This window comes from Myotis daubentonii, chromosome 10 (genome assembly GCF_963259705.1).
Source record: "Myotis daubentonii chromosome 10, mMyoDau2.1, whole genome shotgun sequence".
In the NCBI taxonomy this organism is placed as follows: domain Eukaryota; kingdom Metazoa; phylum Chordata; class Mammalia; order Chiroptera; family Vespertilionidae; genus Myotis; species Myotis daubentonii.
In genome coordinates, this window is record NC_081849.1 from 42,781,967 (window position 1) to 42,800,153 (window position 18,187).

Genomic DNA, 18,187 nt, shown 5'->3' on the forward strand with positions numbered 1-18,187 from the left:
GTCATACCAAAGCCAGACTCTCCTCCCAGGAAGCTCCCAGTCAGTGACTGAACAAGGCAAGGTACTAATAGGGCAAGCCCATTGCAGCGAGATGTGGAACTCCTCCATCAGGAGATGTAGCCTCATGGTTTCCATCCATCCTAGGTGCAGTAATGGCTCTTTCAGATCCTTCTCATTCCTCTTCCTATAGTAGTCAGATCATAATCAGGGTCTAAGATTCTCCCACCTTTATCTGTCCCTCCCCCATTAAATCTATTTCATGTCTAATTCCATCTCAGAATCTCTTCTTGAAGGCATGAACTAACACACATTTGCTCTATTATCAATATACAAGAGGCTCAGTGTATGGAATTCATGCACAGTTAGGGTCCCTAGGCCTGGCTGGTGATCAGGGCCTATCTGTGGGGCTACTGGTGGGGCAATCAGGGGCCACCGCTGGCACTCGCCTTGGCTGGCCTGAATCCTGCAGGCTGGGGGCAGCTCCTGCATTGAGCAACTGCCCCCCTGGTGGTCAGTGCACATCATAGTGACCAGTCATTCCACCAGTTGTTCCGCCATTCAGTCGATTTGTCTATTAGGTTTTTATTATAAGGGATACACACACACACACACACACACACACACACACACACACACACACTAGAGGCCTGGTGCACAAAATTTGAGCACGTGGGGGTCCCTCAGTCTGGCCTGCACCCTCTCACAGTTCAGGAGCCCTCAGAGGATGTCCGACTGACAGCTTAGGCCACTGTCGCTACGCTCGCCAGCCGTGAGCCCGGCTTCTGGCTGAGTGGCACTCCCCCTGTGTGAGCGCACTGACCACAAGGGACAGCTCCTGCATTGAACATCTGCTCCCTGGTGGTCAGTGCATGTGATAGCAATCGGTCGTTCCACCAATCGGTCTATTTGCATATTAGCCTTTTATTATTTCAGAGAAGGGAGAGAAAGATAGAGATAGAAACATCAATGATGAGAGATAATCATTGATCAGATACCTCCTGCATGCCCCACACTCGGGATCAAGCCCAAAACCTGGGCATGTACCCTGACCAGGAATCAAACCATGACCTCCTGGTTCATAGGCCAATGCTCACCCACTGAGCCAATCTGGCTGAGCAGCACACATTTGCTCTTTATAATTTTATTTTGAATTTTTGTATTCATAAAATATAGAAAAAAATCTTCGTTTATATTAAATAGGATTTTAGTTTTAATTCACAAAGATGGCACTTTGAAAGCATGATTTCAATATGTTGCACAATAAACTATGAAATGCCGTAATTTTTAGATATATCTCAATTCAAAAGATATAAAAATGTGTGTTTTAGAATCGGTGAAAGTGATCACTATTGCTTCCATAATAATTACATATTTATTGGTATAGGTACCATGTAGAATATCCTTCACTTCTCATAGCTACTTTTGTGATGAATGACCTTTTTTGTCTGGAAGAATAGACATTAATAAAAATCCTCTGCTTCCTTAGTTCAAACATTTGCTTACACATCTGATTGTACATAAGAAGAAATATCACAGTTTAATTATACATGTTACATATAGTTTAGTATACATACCCTTGAGGAAAAAAATAAAGCTCTGAAAATATAACTGATTATTGGATTTTATGAAATGCTTTTATAATTTTCAGAATAACCTTTGCAATTCATTACCTGACTTCCACTGGAGTTCTGGGGTAATTTAGTGTTTTTATCATCATTCTGTGGATAGGAAAATTAAAAGTTAAGTAACTTTATAAGGTCATGCAGAAAAACAACCATAGCCAGGTATCTGCAGTCCAAGATTTTGACCATTTGACAGGGTTACTTTAAGAATTGGCTTCTTATAAATGTCTTATATTAGCTTTTCACAACCTAATTTTTAAAGTTAATTAGCTATAGAAAACGATCCTGACAAAACATTAAAAATTTTACCAGTAACATGAACTTGTTTCTTTTCAGTTTTAAAGTGTTGAGAAAATTAAGAATGTTAGTTCGGGATAAGTTTTCTGAACTTTGAGTATCTTGGCTTTTACTCATTAGAAAAATGTCATACTGATTATTTAAACTTACTGGCTATATTTTTGACAGCTGTGCTATGGCAACACTCCTGGGAAAACTTTTAGTAACATTAACGAGATCTGGACAAGTACCATGACATTAAACCTTGTGAATAGTGAAACTGCCACCAGAAACCAGCCACTCAGGGGCTGAAGAGCATAATAAAGTCCATCACATGTGGGTGCTGGGAAAGTGTCAGTGCTGCACGTTTGGTAGAAGCTAATTCATCTTTTCACCAGCAAGCTTTTGGTTTCTTTCATTATTTTTCTTTCTCTCTGTCAATCATCTTAAATATTGCAATGGAGAATTTTTTGTAAGACTTTATAGAAAAGCTAATTTTTAAAACAAGTATTCTATACTCTCTGCTTCATCCACTTTTCCCCCTTTACTTTTTTTCTGAAAATAATGATCTTTACTTTTCTACTTGATTTTCAAATCTTGGCAGAAACAGTTCTTCAGCAAATGAATTCCACTGCTAAAATTGGATTATAGAAAAAAAGGGATAGTTGGAAATCTCAAATCTTCTTATGGCATTCATATGCTTCCTCTCAATGTAATGCTATCAAAACTTAGTCTATTTAATTTATTAACAAATAATATTTTCTAAACATCGGTCTAGTTCCAAAAATTTCCTGCCCTCAATATAACTATCCTTCGATTAAAACATACACACACACACACACACACACACACACACACACACACACACACCAGCCCTGGCCCCGGGTGGCTCAGTTGATTGGAACATCATCCTGTACACCAAAAGCTTGGGGGTTTCATTCCTGGTCAGGGCACATATGTAGGTTGTGGATTTGTTCCCTGGTTGGGGCATACAGTAGGCAACTGATCAATGTTTCTCATATCGATGTTTCACTCTTTCCTTTCTACAATCAGTAAACATATTCTTGGGTAAGGGCAAAAAGAAAAAAATATTTTTTTTTTACTTCCTATGTTTACAATGTTGTGTGAGGTCTTTATTTCTAGCCTTTATTCCTGAGTTTTCTTATATGAGTACATATTTTCTGGAAAATTGAAAACTTTCTATGTCATGTAATCATTGTTTGCTTCCAAATCTATTTTCTCCTACATAGCTTCTCAGTTAGTGGTGCCATTATCCATACACATGCCAGAAATTAAGAACTAAACGCCAACTCCTCCTTCACCCTAACCACCCCCTATCTATAATCAATTACCTAAGCACTTTAAGCCTTGCCTTAGCAATAGACATGAGATTAAAACTTTCTACTTCCTGCATCTCTACTTTTGCTGAGGGTCTTATTTCTACTGAGACTAATGTTAACAGGTTTTTAATTTATCTGTCAAACTATTTCTATAATATTCTGCAGTCTGCTACCAGATTAACCTTTTTTAAAAAAAAAACAAAAAAAACAAACACAAACCTGGCCATGGTTATGCCTTTCTTTAAAATTCCTTTGGTGCCTCATTTTTTATCATATAATTTTTAAGTTTCTTTTTAAATCATGTATGATGATCTTGCTTATCTCCATGTCCTAACCATTTGATATGTGACTATCAAATGTAATACTTTAGCAATATCCAAAATTGGATATTTTTCAAAATTGTTTATCTTCTTATGCGTATGTACAATTTTTATAATATGCTGCTTGATGCCACAGTTTATTACTCATCTGTCAAAATCTGATATAATTTTTTATTCTCAGTACTAAGCTATAATATTTAACTAAGTTAGCCATTCAAATCATTTTTCTCTGATATAGCCAAGATAGCAAATGTTAGCTGCAGTAACAGACACATTAAAACCTCAGTGGCGGGTCTGGCTCAGTTGGTTGGGCATCGTACTTTGTACTGAAAGGTTTCAGTTTAATTCCCAGTAGGGGTGTGCAGGGGGCAGCTGATGTTTCGCTTTCACATCAATGTTTCTCTCTCTCTCCCCCTCTCCCTAAAAAACAACAACAAAACCCTCAGTGGTTTAATTCTCAATCTCACCACGACTTCTCCTTCAAGTAGACTCAGAGTTTCAGGCTCCCCCTTTACTGTGGTTCTGGAATCTCCCTAATACCTTCTTGGTTATCGGCAAAGAGAAAGAGAGGATGGAAATTGTCTTTTAAGTGACATACAGTCCATAAGCAGGCGTAGTCATACGGCTCAAACTAACTGCAAGATCTACTGTAAATGTACAGAAGCACGAGGAATATTGTCTACCATACTTGCTGACCTTCCCCAATAAGACTTAATCACAACCCTGCCTGAAGCTGAATGTGTTGCAATGCATTGCAATTGTGTGCTAACATTTCTTTCTCTTTCTCTCAGTTAAATATGAATTTCTTGACAGCAAAGGAAGTGCCTGCTTATCATTGTCTGTACAGAATTACATACTGGCAAATAATACATGATGATGTGTGTCTAATAAACTAATACATACTGATCTGATGCTTGGGTTTGAGCAGGACCAGGTGCACGGAGACAGGTAAGTGTACTGAAGTGTGGGAAACAGCTCTTAGACTTCGAGGATAGCAATGAGCAAAATTTACAGTCGAGAAGCTTTTTAATTCTCATATATGAATTCTGATGTGCAATGTTTGGTCTGCCACTATGGGCCTTGTTGCATGTTTATTATTTAAAGCTCCAGTCAACATATGAACATAACTTCTCAGAAGAACTGTGCCACCATTGGACAGGAGTGCCATTCCACAGTGCCAGCACAACACCCTGATCTGACCAGATAAGTAAATCCCTACCAAAGGAGAATAAAATCCATCTTCTTCAACAAAATCCCTGTATTTTTCATTGTATTTGTGCTGAATTACATGTATCTCTGCTGCAATATTAAGCCAGGTTGTTTGCCATGTGTGATACTGTCTTAAATGTCAGAGAGGCTTCCTTTTTTATTAAAAGCTTAGATGTCTGGAAATCATACAAAAAAGATCTCCAGCTGACCAATTGACCTTTTTCAGGGCACGCAGAACTACAGAATGATTGGCCTCATGACCTTCCCTTATGATGCTACCAGGCAGCAGCGTTTATATCCTGAGTATGCCACATATGACAGTAAGTTTTTCTCTTTGTGGGGTGAAGAGCTTTATGCTTCAGTGTCTCCTAGTGTCATTATAGAGACAAACCTCTGGTTACTGCTGTTAGCACCCTGGAAATGAATGAGGTTCTTGTATCATTAATTCTATGGTGGAAATTGCTTTTGACATATGCATTTTTAAGTTGCAAACACTAACTCATAAACACTTCCATCCTGCATTCTAGAGTGCCAGTGTTCATGTTTGAGGACGAAAGAAACTCAGTGGAATTCTTTAGCAGTGGGATCAGTAATCTGCTAGAGGTATGTAATGTTGTGGAGACACGTGGGTAGGAGGCCAACATGAGACTCCTGTTGGGGTCGGAAAGAAGTCACGTGGACTGAAATTAGACTACTGGCAATGTAAGTATTTAAGTGAGGCATTTAAATCATTGGCCGACAAGTGTTCAAGGAGAGAATTTGGGAAAAAATTCCTAGTTCTCTAGGCAAAGACATAATGGAACCAATAGGAACCACTCCACAGTATAGGGTTTAAATATGAAAACTGACTCCAGTAACAATTAGCTGGACTAGCAGCAAGCCAACATCACCTTCCATCTTCACCGATGTGGACAATATATGGAAGCCTTTGTAGATCAACACCTTGAGAGTTTGAAATGGAATCTCATAATGTTCCATTGAGCCCTATATTTTCAGCCATTTCTCCAAAAGCATACATGACATGTAAGAGTATCTGTGGCAGATTTGAGGATACAGTCATTAAGCCTTAATATCTTTGCTTCGGAATGGGCCTTACTACTGATTAACTAAATAAGTCCAGACTTTTTCTTTAATCACAATGAGGTCCCCTCTCTTTGGGGGAGGGTGAGATCATGTGATACCTGTTTTCTCTGACTGGCTTATTTCACTTAGCATGATACTCTCCAGGTTCCCCCATGCTGTCTCAAAGGGTAAGAGATCTTTTTTTTTTTTTTCTGCTGCATAGTGTTCCATAGTATAAATGTACCACAGCATTTTTATCCACTCATCTACTGATGGGCACTTGGGCTGTTTCCAGATCTTAGCTATTGTAAACTGTGCTGCTATGAACATAGGATGCATACATTCTTTCTGATTGATGTTTCTGATTTCTTAGGATATATTCCCAGAAGTGGAATCACTGGGTCAAATAGCAGTTCCATATTTAATTTTTTGAGACAACTCCATACTGTTTTCCATAATGGTTGCACCAGTTGGCATCCCCACCAGCAGTGTACTAGGGTTTCCTTTTCTCCTCATCCTTGCCAGCACTTGTCATTTATTGATTTGTTAACAGGTGTGAGGTTATACTTCATTGTCATTTTAATTTGAATCTCTCTGATGATTAGTGAAATTGAACATTTTTTCATATGTCTCTTGGCTACCTATATGTCCACTTTGGAGAAGTGTCTATTTAGGTCCTTTGCCCCTTTTTAAATTGAATTGTTTGCCTTCCTTTTAAATTATATGAGTTCCCTATCATTTAAATCGCTTGCCTTTACTCAAAAGCATTTGTGTTTGCTAATCTCTCTCTCTATAAAAGCCCAAGTAACCTTTATGGCGGAACAACCTGAATGACCAGTCGCTATAATGCACACTGACCACCAGGAGGCAGATGCTCAACTCAGGAGCTGCCCCCTGGTGGTCAGTGTGCTCCCATAGGGAGAGCGCTGCTCAGCCAGAAGCTGGGGTCACGGCTGACGAGTGCAGCTGCCACAGCAGAGCCTCTCCTGACTCCATGGCAGCACTACCAAGCAGCAGCAACAGGCATAGTGGGCTGGGATGAGTGTGAACAGCTTGGTACCCAGCCCCGATTTGGGCTCCTCCCTGGCCACCTGCCGCTTGGCACACTGCTACATCCCCCGAGGGGTCCCAGACTGTGAGAGGGATGTCCGACTGCTGGCTTAGGCCCAATCCCGATACTGTTCTCTGTAGAAGGTGGTCAGTCTGAACAACTCAGTGACTCAGGGAAGCGCAGGGAACTCAGGGTGGGCGTGCCTCCATGCTTGACTCACTCACTCAATGGTGTTCACAGGACAGATGGTGGTGGCCCAGCCTGTGCACGTGCAGCAGCTGCTGAAGCTCAAGCAGCAGGCTGTGTAGCAGCTGGAGGCCATCCATCCACAAGCCAGCAGGCGGACATGCCCCAAGGGGTCCTAGACTGTGAGAGGGCACAGGCTGGGCTGAGGTAACACCCCCCCCCCCCCCCACACACACACACACACACACACACACACACACCAGTGCATGAATTTCATGCACCAGGCCTCTAGTAGTAGATATTGGAGCAGTATTGCATCGAAAACATTCTGTTACATTTTTACATTGATACAACTGAGAATGATAATTCTAATGAATCTCCCAAATAAAGGTCAGCTAAAAGTACTTTTTTTTTTTCAATACAGAATAGGGATCTCTTAAACAGACAATATCAAGATAAATTTTTTTAGTTATTTCAAACAATAGAAATTACCGATTTTAGAGAATTAGATCTTCCCTTACATGAAATAACTGGAGAAGCTAGACTCAGGATACTGTTATTGCAATAGTCAATACATAATGGCAGTCCAGGGCTAAGTTCCTCTTGCCAACATCTAGGCTACTACAACTGTCCCTGGCAGCAGGTTACCAGATAATGGAATGCTGGCTCCACCAATGTAACTTCTACTAACCACACACATCTCCAAGGACCCTGTTGGAAACAGAAATACCTCATCTCCGCCTTCTAAAACTAATCTAAGTTTATGCATTGCCAGAACTAAAGTCACATCCAGAACTTCAGTTCTGAGAAACTATGGAAAAGTAGATTTTAAGTTTTTCAGACTCTGTTGTTGTAAGAAAGTAAGGAAAAGTAATTTTTTAAAAAGTGATGCAGCCAATGTTGGACCAACAGGACACTAAGCTGAATGGCAACTGAGTACATTTAGTACAGGCAGATGAACTACATAGAAAGACAAAGGATCAAGCACAAGAATAGTGAGAAGTTTAAAGCATTCTTTTAAATTGAAGAAAGCACATCCTATCTAAAGAGGGCTTTAAATTAAAAAAAAAACTAAAATTTATACATTTATATAAACGCTCCTATTTTAAAGAGTATATTGAATGGTCTTTAAAAAATAAATCACTAGATCTGGCTCAAGAACTTCTGTTTTATTGCCTATGACTTACATGTATTTATAATGGGTTATCAGCAACACATAGGAAAAAAACTCTCTGATTATTGATTTTTATTTTCATGATTAAGAAACATCATTTCAGGTATGTTTATTGCTGATGTGGATCTAAATGAAAATAGATACCCTTTTCCTCTTTTGCTCTATGTAATAACAGTGTGTAGTATTATCTTTAAAATTATTATGATATTTTTGAGACTTGTCATGAAGTTTAAACACAAAATAACTGAATCTTTATCTACATGATTTTTTCTCAATTATGAATATATCACCTAGTGTAATTGTATTCATATAAAGAGCAATACCTGAAAACAGAAAAACTCAATGTAAAGGCACCATAGCAACTACACTGGTGGAGATTATCAGCTGCTATGTCACGGATTTACAGGAAAAATATGACTTGTGTTGTGAATGTAATTAGAACCAGTGACCAAAAAACAGATGCTTTGAAAGTATATTTTATTACAGAATTTCTGAAACATTCCACTTCTCTAAGGATTTTGTTAATTGGGTCTATATGTTTCTGACAATTCTTTTTTAATAAAAATACATTTTTTTAAATAATGACAAATATAATATCAATCAATTTCTTTGGAATAGATAAAGTTTTTCTGTCTTGTTGGAACAACTACAATTTTTAGTTTTATACTAGGGCTTGGATCTTGAGCCAAACCCAGTCTTTTTGGCTATCATCTCTATGTTCATCTTACCTATAAATATTTGAAACAGATATCAGAAATGGGATATTTTTCTTTACCAGAAATCTATGCTGACTTGCCTTTTCTGATGTGTGACATTGAATTTACCCTTCCTTTCACTTACGGTAATAAAAGACAAGTAAAGATTTTAAAAATACTGTAACTTAATTTCATGATTATAGTGGGATCATTAAATATTTGAAAAAAAGAACTAAAAAGTACGCACATCGATTTATTTGTCTATTCATGCCTACGTTTCTCCCTATATCCTCTTGTGAACTAATCTGGGTCCCTTTGTGGGCAAGGCCTTCCAAATGGTTAAATAACTATATAATTTAATATCCAAATTGGGACATTTTTGAGAATGAAATGGGATTCTGTTTCTAATTATCCCAGGATAACAGGTGCAAACTGAATTTATTTCCAGCAAACTTGGATATAAGCATCCCTACATACTGTTCATGTTAAGGTAGCAAGTAGAACTATTCTTCCTTAAAAGCAGAGCTAACAATCCGCCTATTTGTACCTAATATAATAGAGGTACATTTTTGTATCCTTTTCTTGAATAGATTTTTAACTGCCAAAAAAGAAAATGCCACTGGGGAAGTTGACATGTTTTTGTTTGTTATGAAATGTAAATGCAGTCACCAGCTCCAATCCTTAGAACATTTCTTGAGAGAATATCTAAAGGTTGGGTAAGCAAGAGTGGTAACACGGACAGAAAGCAGGGGGTGGTGAACTAAACACAAATCTTATTACTTCATTATAGCTGGATTTACTGTTTCTGAAACTGACATCTAAAATGCACCTGGAAAACACAGGTCACATGAAGGACTGGAAAACAAAATGTGGGTGGATTGAGTCAAATTTCCTACCGCTGCCAAGAAAACAAGTGAAAGTCCATATACTTCTGATGGTGTGTCAAAAAGTCAACTTCACTTATCTGAGGTGGCATCATGATACTATTGATTGTCCAGTGTCATCATCAGTCAAAACAATTTTCATATGACAGCAAGACAGAATATTCTTTTTTTTGAACAGGTTGAATTGACTTAAAAGCCTAGAGATATTACAGCACTTAACACTAACATAAAACTGTATACTTTTGTGAGAACAGGTCATGTTGTCATACTATTCAAGGAAGCCAAATGGTAATATGGTCCATCTGGATTTCTTAAAACTACAAGTGTAAACTCCTAGGCATTTTACTGATAGAAAATGGACTGCAGGGTTTTGGTTTAAATGTAGTTAAATGTTCATAGAGCCTTTCCAATCCTTTATTTATAGTACCCTAACATACAGTGACATGCACAGTATTGCGTCTGTTCTCAGAACCTAGTCTTAATGGGTTTCTAAATGATTAGTTACAAAAGCACATCCTATAATTGATTTATAATTATTCTCTCAAGTAATACTATGTTTATGAATATTAACATAAACCTTTTATCGAAACAATTACAACATTAGTTTTTATAACTCTATCAAATGTAGCAAATGTAATTGAATACTTGAGGAGCATATTATGATTCAAATTTTCTAATGAAAAATGATAGACGGCATTATAAACAAGCCTAAGAAAACCCCATGTATAAATTATTTTTGAAAAAGTGAAAACTTTTACAATTCTACCTTTAAGAGTATGTGGAATTATGTTCTAATAGAGAAGAATTATTATTTATGCTGCTACCAACTGAGAAGCTGAGTTAATTTTTCTCTCTTGAGTACTCCTTAGCACAGTATAGCACATACTGCATACCCAATAAAGCATTTTTTAATTTTAAATTTAAAAACATCTTGAAGTACACAGGGAAACTACAAAGAGAGTTGAGGGAGTTTCTGAACATTTCCCACTGAATAAACTTTTCTTAATGTTAACAAAATACTGTATATACTATGGTGCTTTGGTCAATATCAAACCACTAACCTTGGTAATACTATTAAGTAAACAAAATACTTTATTCAAATTTCACCCGTTTCCACTATTGTCGTTTTTCTGTTCCAGGATCTAATCCAGGATACCAAATGACATTTTAGTGCCTGGCCCTATACCTCTCTCCCCAGTGTTGAGTGTCTGAGCAGTTCCAGCGCGAGGGTGTGAAGGTGGGAGGACTATTTGCATATTAGCTCTTTGTTATATAGGATAGCTTAAATGTTGATATGAAGGCACAGTATAAATAAGCTAAAATGTTTATTCTGATTGTAGAGATTGTGAAATTTATTTCCAAAAATAATCATGGATTTCTACAAAGAATAAGAATTAGAAACCATAAAGGCAGAATGGATTAGGGTTAAGAGCATCTACTTTGGATTCAAAGAGACCTGGATTTTAATACAGACTTGGACTTTTGCTTTCTATATGGACTTTGGGTGAGTAGCAATCTTCCTGATGTCGAGTAAGACTCCCTCCACGTTCTGCATGGAGTAGGGTTCGGTATCTGAAAGAGGAGTCGCACAATAAATGAGAGAAAAAGACACGAGATAATTTTGCAATATTGGGGGACCAGGCGGCAAGTCCCGAAGGACTTCCTCCTGTGCTCAGGCCTCACCAAGCTTTTATTGATCTGGGATGCACCCATAGCATAGGCCTTAGGCAGGTGACCCCCTAGTAACAAGCAGACTAGCCCATCAGCAAGGATTTACATAATAATAAATGGGGGAGTAATTTCAGCTACCACTGTCTGGACAAACAGAGGTGGCGCCTAGCTCCGACCTTCACTAGGGCTTCAAAGGCACCCAGCCTTCGGGGGTTCTCTGTCTACGCTTATCAGATACTGAAGGCAATAAACAGTTTCCCACACCTGAAAATTAATTTTGTTTTCAACTAAGTAAAGATAATAATTTTACATATCTTAGACATATCTTAGAGGGGAGGATGGGAGAAATGGGAAGAGATTAACCAAAGAACTTATATACTGATATACATAACCCATGGACACAGACAATAGTGCGGTGAAGGCCTGGAGAGGAACAGAGTCTGCTAGAAGGGGAGTAAAGTGGAGGGGGAAATCAGGGGACACCTGTAATACTGCCAACAATAAAAGAAAAGAAAAAAGAAATAATATGTGCTACCATTGGCTCATGTGCTCTAGGCATATTGTTCAGCAAATTTATCCATTGTAGAAAAGTCATGTTTTATGTTCCATAAATAAAAAAGTACACTATATTAGAGATATTTTGGGGGGAAATATTTTTTCAGAAAATAGAAAAATAATCTTTAAAATTCAAGTTATTTTATGGCAGAGGTGTCTCACACCCATTGCTCTGGTTGTTTCTATTTTCAGTGGAAAGTAAAGTCCCAGCTTCATGTATCAATTTTTCTATTGGACTTTCTTCTACCTAATTTCAAAAAAAACCTAACAAGTGTGATTGATAAGGAAGACACAATTGAACTGAGGATAAAAAAGGAGCTAAAGTAGTAATATTCAAGAATTTTATTATTGCTTATATGTTTCAAAGTTTTTTTAAAAAAATGTTCTCATTTTATCTTAAACTAATCTGTGAAGTAAGTCAGGAGAATGATACTGAATAGAACATGTAATAGGAAAACTGAGCATATACATAACATGTTAGGTTTGTTATCTGGGGATTTCTTGACAAAATTGGCATTAAAATCTGGTTCTCCCCAGTCATGTTCCCTTTCTTACCCTTGACGCCTTATGAAAAATATATTTTAGTGAAAATGAATCATCTGGGAGGGTATAATTTCCTACTATTTGAGCAGACACGGGGTTCTCACCAAAAGCCTTTTCCTCTTCCGTACACAAACCTGATTCTCAGGAACAGCAAGGTGTATGAATCAGATCATAGAAGACACTTCACATACCAGCATTACCAATGGAATGAGAAATGTAGTCATGCTTTGCTTAAGATCTTATGCAAAAAGCTATTTTGTGGGGGGTTTTTTAATTGCACAAATATTACAGGTTTCCTTTTAAAATCAGTTAAGTAGTCAATCAAATGATTCTTAAAACAACAACAACAAAGTTAATGGATACTCAGAATACTACTAAATGTCATAGAGCATACAAAAGAAGTTTTGCCATTGTATCTTCTACAGGAACATAACAATCTACTTGGAGATAAAAGACTAATATATGTGAAATATTGTTAAATATGAAAAACTAACATCCAACCATATAGTATATTAACATGGCTTTTAATATATATCCTCACAGAATGACATAAGTGATCAGAATGAAGAAAAATCAATGTGAACGTGAGAAGGCTTAGTGGAAATTTGAAGTAAGGTGGGTCTTGAAAAATCATCAAGATTTAAAAAGTCAAGGAAAGATGGTAGGGTATTCCAAGCTAAAGAAAGAGCATGAAGTATAATTATATGGGTGTTAATTGGAAAATATCAAAGGAGATAAGTTAAAAGGATCATAGAATCTTAGAGTTTGAAGGGACTTCAGACATCATACTGCTCAATCTCCTGTTTTCTGTTTGTGTTCCTAAGAATAAGAGAACAGAGGTGACTGTCAAAGACACACAGCTTGTTAATGATTGAGTCTCTTGATTTTCACAATTCAGTGCTCTTTTAAATAAACAATAAGTTATATCTTACTAGTCCACATTTAATTCAATATGAATGAAGCAATTAAATTATAGATTGGAAACAGGAGATTTCCAAAGAGAGGGCTGAAAAATATATTGTTGTAATTATTGTTAACCTGTGAGAGTTTCATCATGTCCACTTATCTTCCTGTTCCTGGCAAGAGATAATACTTCTGAAATCTAATGTGACCTCTTGCAATTATTTGGCATGAAAGGGCCTAAGTAGTGCTAGAAATATCATGAGTGAGACTGTACAGCAAAGTTTCCACCCCATTTTCAGTGCTAAGATTCAAATACCGTTTAGTTAAAGCTCTGATGAGAGTTCCAGATTTGGGAGATGTAATGCACGTGTTAGATGCTGGTCCTGTCAGATATTGATCCTGTTAGAGGTCAGGCATAGGTTACAATTTGATGTTGCAAATCTGATTCTTTTTTATTTTGATGAATAAAATGTTTTTAGGGATAAACTTAAAGTAAGAAAATATTTTATACACTAATACAATTAATAGTAAATAATAGGCAAATAACTTTCATGATTAGACACTTTAGGATAATTCAAATTAAATAATCAGAACTTAAATAAACTATATAACTAATCTAATTAAATAAAATTTCATAATTTTAATGAATACTTCTTTTTTTAGAAAATATATTTTTATTGATTTCAGAGAGGACGGAAGAGGGAGAGAATGATAGAAACATCAATGATGAGAGAGATTCTACCAGCTGTCTCCTGCATGCCCCACACTGGGGATCGAGTCCGCAACTCAGGCATGTGACCTAACAGGGAATCCAACCCTGACCTCTTGGTCCATAGGTTGATGCTCAACTACTAAGCCACACTGGCTGGGCTCAATGAATATTTCTTTATTGAATATTTCCTATGTGCCAGGCATTTTCTAGGTGATCATGATAAATCAATGAAGAAAAAATGAAAGGTCTGTCCTCATGAAATTTATTGGCTGGTGGAAATTCACATCTTACGTGGAAATTTATCTTCTATGTGCTAAATAAAGTGTCAAGTAGAGAACATGAAAAGATGAAACAAAATTGAACTCCCATTTAGGAACTCATTATTTTAAAAGAGAAGGCAGATATCAATAATAATTACAAAATAATAGGGTATCACCTCAAATGGAAAATTTTACTGCCAGATGTAACATAGAGGAGTGAGTGAATAATTCTGTAGGCAGCAGACAGAAATGGTTCTGTTAAGAAAGGGGCTCTGTGTTTAAAAAGCAGAGGTGAAGCTTAATAAAATTAAATTGAATACTTTAGCAAATATATAAAATCTGACAATTTTGGAGTTGAGATGGAGGGTTATTTAAATAACAAGAATATTTTCCTATAAAATTATATGTACTTCTTACTTACTACAAAATGGAATGTAAATATTTTTTCCTCTTATGTAATTACTAGAGGCCCTGTGCACAAATTTGTGCATGGGTGGGGTCTCTCGGGGTGGCCTGCAGAGATCGGGCCCCAGCTTGTGCCCTCAGCCTTGCAGTCCCGCAGCCCCGCCTGGCACCCCACTCTGGCCTGGCACTGCCCCCTCACCTGCTCCACCATCCTGCCTATAGGACAACTGATCAGGGCAGGGTCCCTCAGCGCCTCCACTGACACCAGCTGTCAGCACCACATCACTGTCACCCATCATGTTCCACGCTGCCCCCTGGTGGTCAGTGCACGTCATAGCAAGCAGTCAAACTCCAGTCTAATGACTGCCCAAGGGAACAATTTGCATATTAGGCTTTTATTATATAGGATATCAGTAACTATTATAGAACCCTTTATAAGAAGTATTAATCATATTTAATAAATGTAGAGTAATAATGTTTTTGCATCTGCATAGTACAATATGGTTTATTAAATACTAGTAGTTTGTTAATGAGATAGAACTAATACATATTAAAATTATGAGTCTTTGTTGTTGATTACTGCTAATGAGTTCTAACTTAATTCAAAGGCATTGAATGAAACATACTATAACAGAACTGAGTTCAAATGTAATCATTTCTCCCATTGTTTATTTTCTCTTTAACAATATTTAATATGCTAATTGCAATTTTTGCCAGTCAGAATAAAAAGTAGCCAAAGAAACATAATATTTTTAAAAATTGTTTTACATAGCCAGAACCAAATAATTTAGTTTGAAAGGTGGTTCAAAAGCCCTGGCCAGGTGACTCAGTTGGTTGTAGCATCATCCCATAAACAAAAAAGGTTTCAGGTTTGATCCCTGGTCAGGGCGCATATGGGAAACAATGATGTTTCTCTCTCATATCAGTGTTTCTCTCTCTCCCTTCCTCTCTCTAAGCAACAACAAAAAAAATCAATAAAAACATTTTTGGATGAAGAATTTTTAAAAAGTTGATTCAAATATTGGAAATTCCCTTGCACTAAAAAACAAATGCAGACTGATAAGTTCCATCAATTTTGGCAGCTAAATGTTACTTAAAAATAATTTTGGAACTTCATCAGTTCACTCAATATTTTGATTTATTTTCAGTGGAAAGCTTTCTTTTTTTCCGAATGAAAAACCCAAGATATCTAAATAAACTTAATAGTATCCAGTGACCTTATAAATCCCCCATAAAGGTAGGAAAAAATGCCTAGTGGAAGAGAAAAAAAAGAGAATAGACTTTTAGTGTCAGCTGTTGGTGAAATCTATTTAAAATAGTCTAATCTATAAGATTAAAGCTTATTTAGTTATTTAAATGTATTGATGTGGCATTAGTTAATGAAATCATATAGGTTTCAGGGCTACAATTCTATCATATATCATCTGTATATTGTATTGTGTGGTTTTTATCTGCAGTTCTCAGTGGAAAGACAATGGAATTCAGAGAAAACGTGTAGAATGCTTGAGAGGCAAAAGATCATCATGTTAAGAATAGAAATTAAAAAGGGACTTTGAAATAATTTACCAAATTTGTGCAAGCTTGAAAGAATTGAGGGAATGTACAAAGCTGTAGACTACAGCACCTATTTGAAAGCAGGCGAGCCGAAGGCCTATCTAAGCCTATGCCTCTCCATGGGTGGCCATTCCAACCACATATATTCAAACTTAAAAGAGAGACTGAGAGAAACAAATTCAGTGGCATCCTCAGAAGCAAGTTTTTCAGGTATTGTTTTTATTGCAAGGACTTCAGTGTTTCTTTTTTAATATGAGGAAATTCCAAGTAAGGGTGAAAGGGAGATTTCTAAGAAAAATGATTTTGTTTTGTTTTCTTTTGAGATTAGATTACAGGTTTAAATCATTCCAAATTTTAAATTACAGTTTATAATTTTCCTTTTTATACAAGAACTTTTCCAAGAATTATATCCTACCTCTAAAAAATGGATGAATTAATATACAAATCCTTTTGGATTCCTGTCATCCCTCACAGGGGGGCTTTAACAGGCATGTCTGGGTGTGAAGCTCAGTGCTGTACCTTAACAGTTGTGCAAATTGTGTCAAGTTATTGTCCCTCTCTGGATGATGATCTTCTCACTTATAAACTAGATTTTTGTGAGGCTTAGGTAAGAAAACCTTCTTTACGCACAATTAAATTTCTCTAATAATTCAACTAAAATACAAAACAAAATGCAAATGCCCATTTGATGTTCTAGAGGTTTATTTTGTTTAATTTTTCTTTTCGAGACAGTTGAGACTGAAAATATTAAAACAATATAAAATACAAATATCTATTCTAGTCTCTACTATATGAAATGCTAAGTTTTATCTGGGTCACAGAAATGTTACACATAAACTCTCCCTTAAAATAATAGTATAATCTATTAACATATTATACTACGAGTTTAGAGATGATAAGCTAGGCTAAAGTTGCTGAATAATTCAGATTTTAGCTAGTGGCATGCATTCTTCTACTGGAAACATATCCTGGTAATAATATCTGGATTTGGTCAGATAAATATGTAAGCCTGGGAACCCCTTTCACTCCCATCACTAAGCCTCCTTGGATGGACTCCTAGAGAAGCCAACCTTCCCCTCACTGTACCAGACCACAGTGTAGTGAAGCTGTGTGGTGCCGGGTACCCAGCACATACAGGACGCAGCCTCTGGAGAGAGGCTGTTCTTGGAGAGGATGCTCTTCTATTTGGGGTATCATTTTGAAAATTCAAGAGAGAGTTTTCTAAACAGCACCCTAGTGATTGCAAAATTACTTCCAGTTTTAAAAATTCCATGATCCTATGATTCTGTAATTTGGCCTATAAAAACACTCTCCAAAAAATCACATGAGCCATTCAGGAAAAAAATACCACAAGGCCTGTCATGTTTATGCTCCTGCCTTTTGGGTGGACCAGTATTTATTTTTATAGTTTTCCTCTTCAGGGACCTAAGCAGGAGGGGGAGATAGCAAAATATTGTTCCCATTATTATCAGGTTTTTTGCAAGCTTTGAATTCATTTGGTGGAAAATCATCAGATTTTTTGTGACTCTAGTTTGTGTTGGACAAAGGTCAATAAGTAAAATAAAATACTGGAAACAAAACTTCTAAAAAGTTTCCAAACATTATTAACTGTTATTTTCTATTTTATTTTAAAGGCATTTTCACAAACTGTGACTTGAGTTGGGTTGTTTTTTTCTCTGTACATTGGAAATGCAGTAAAGAGATATTTACTTAAGTGGATCTGATTTCATCTTTTCAAGGTACAGTTAACAATCAATCAAATGAT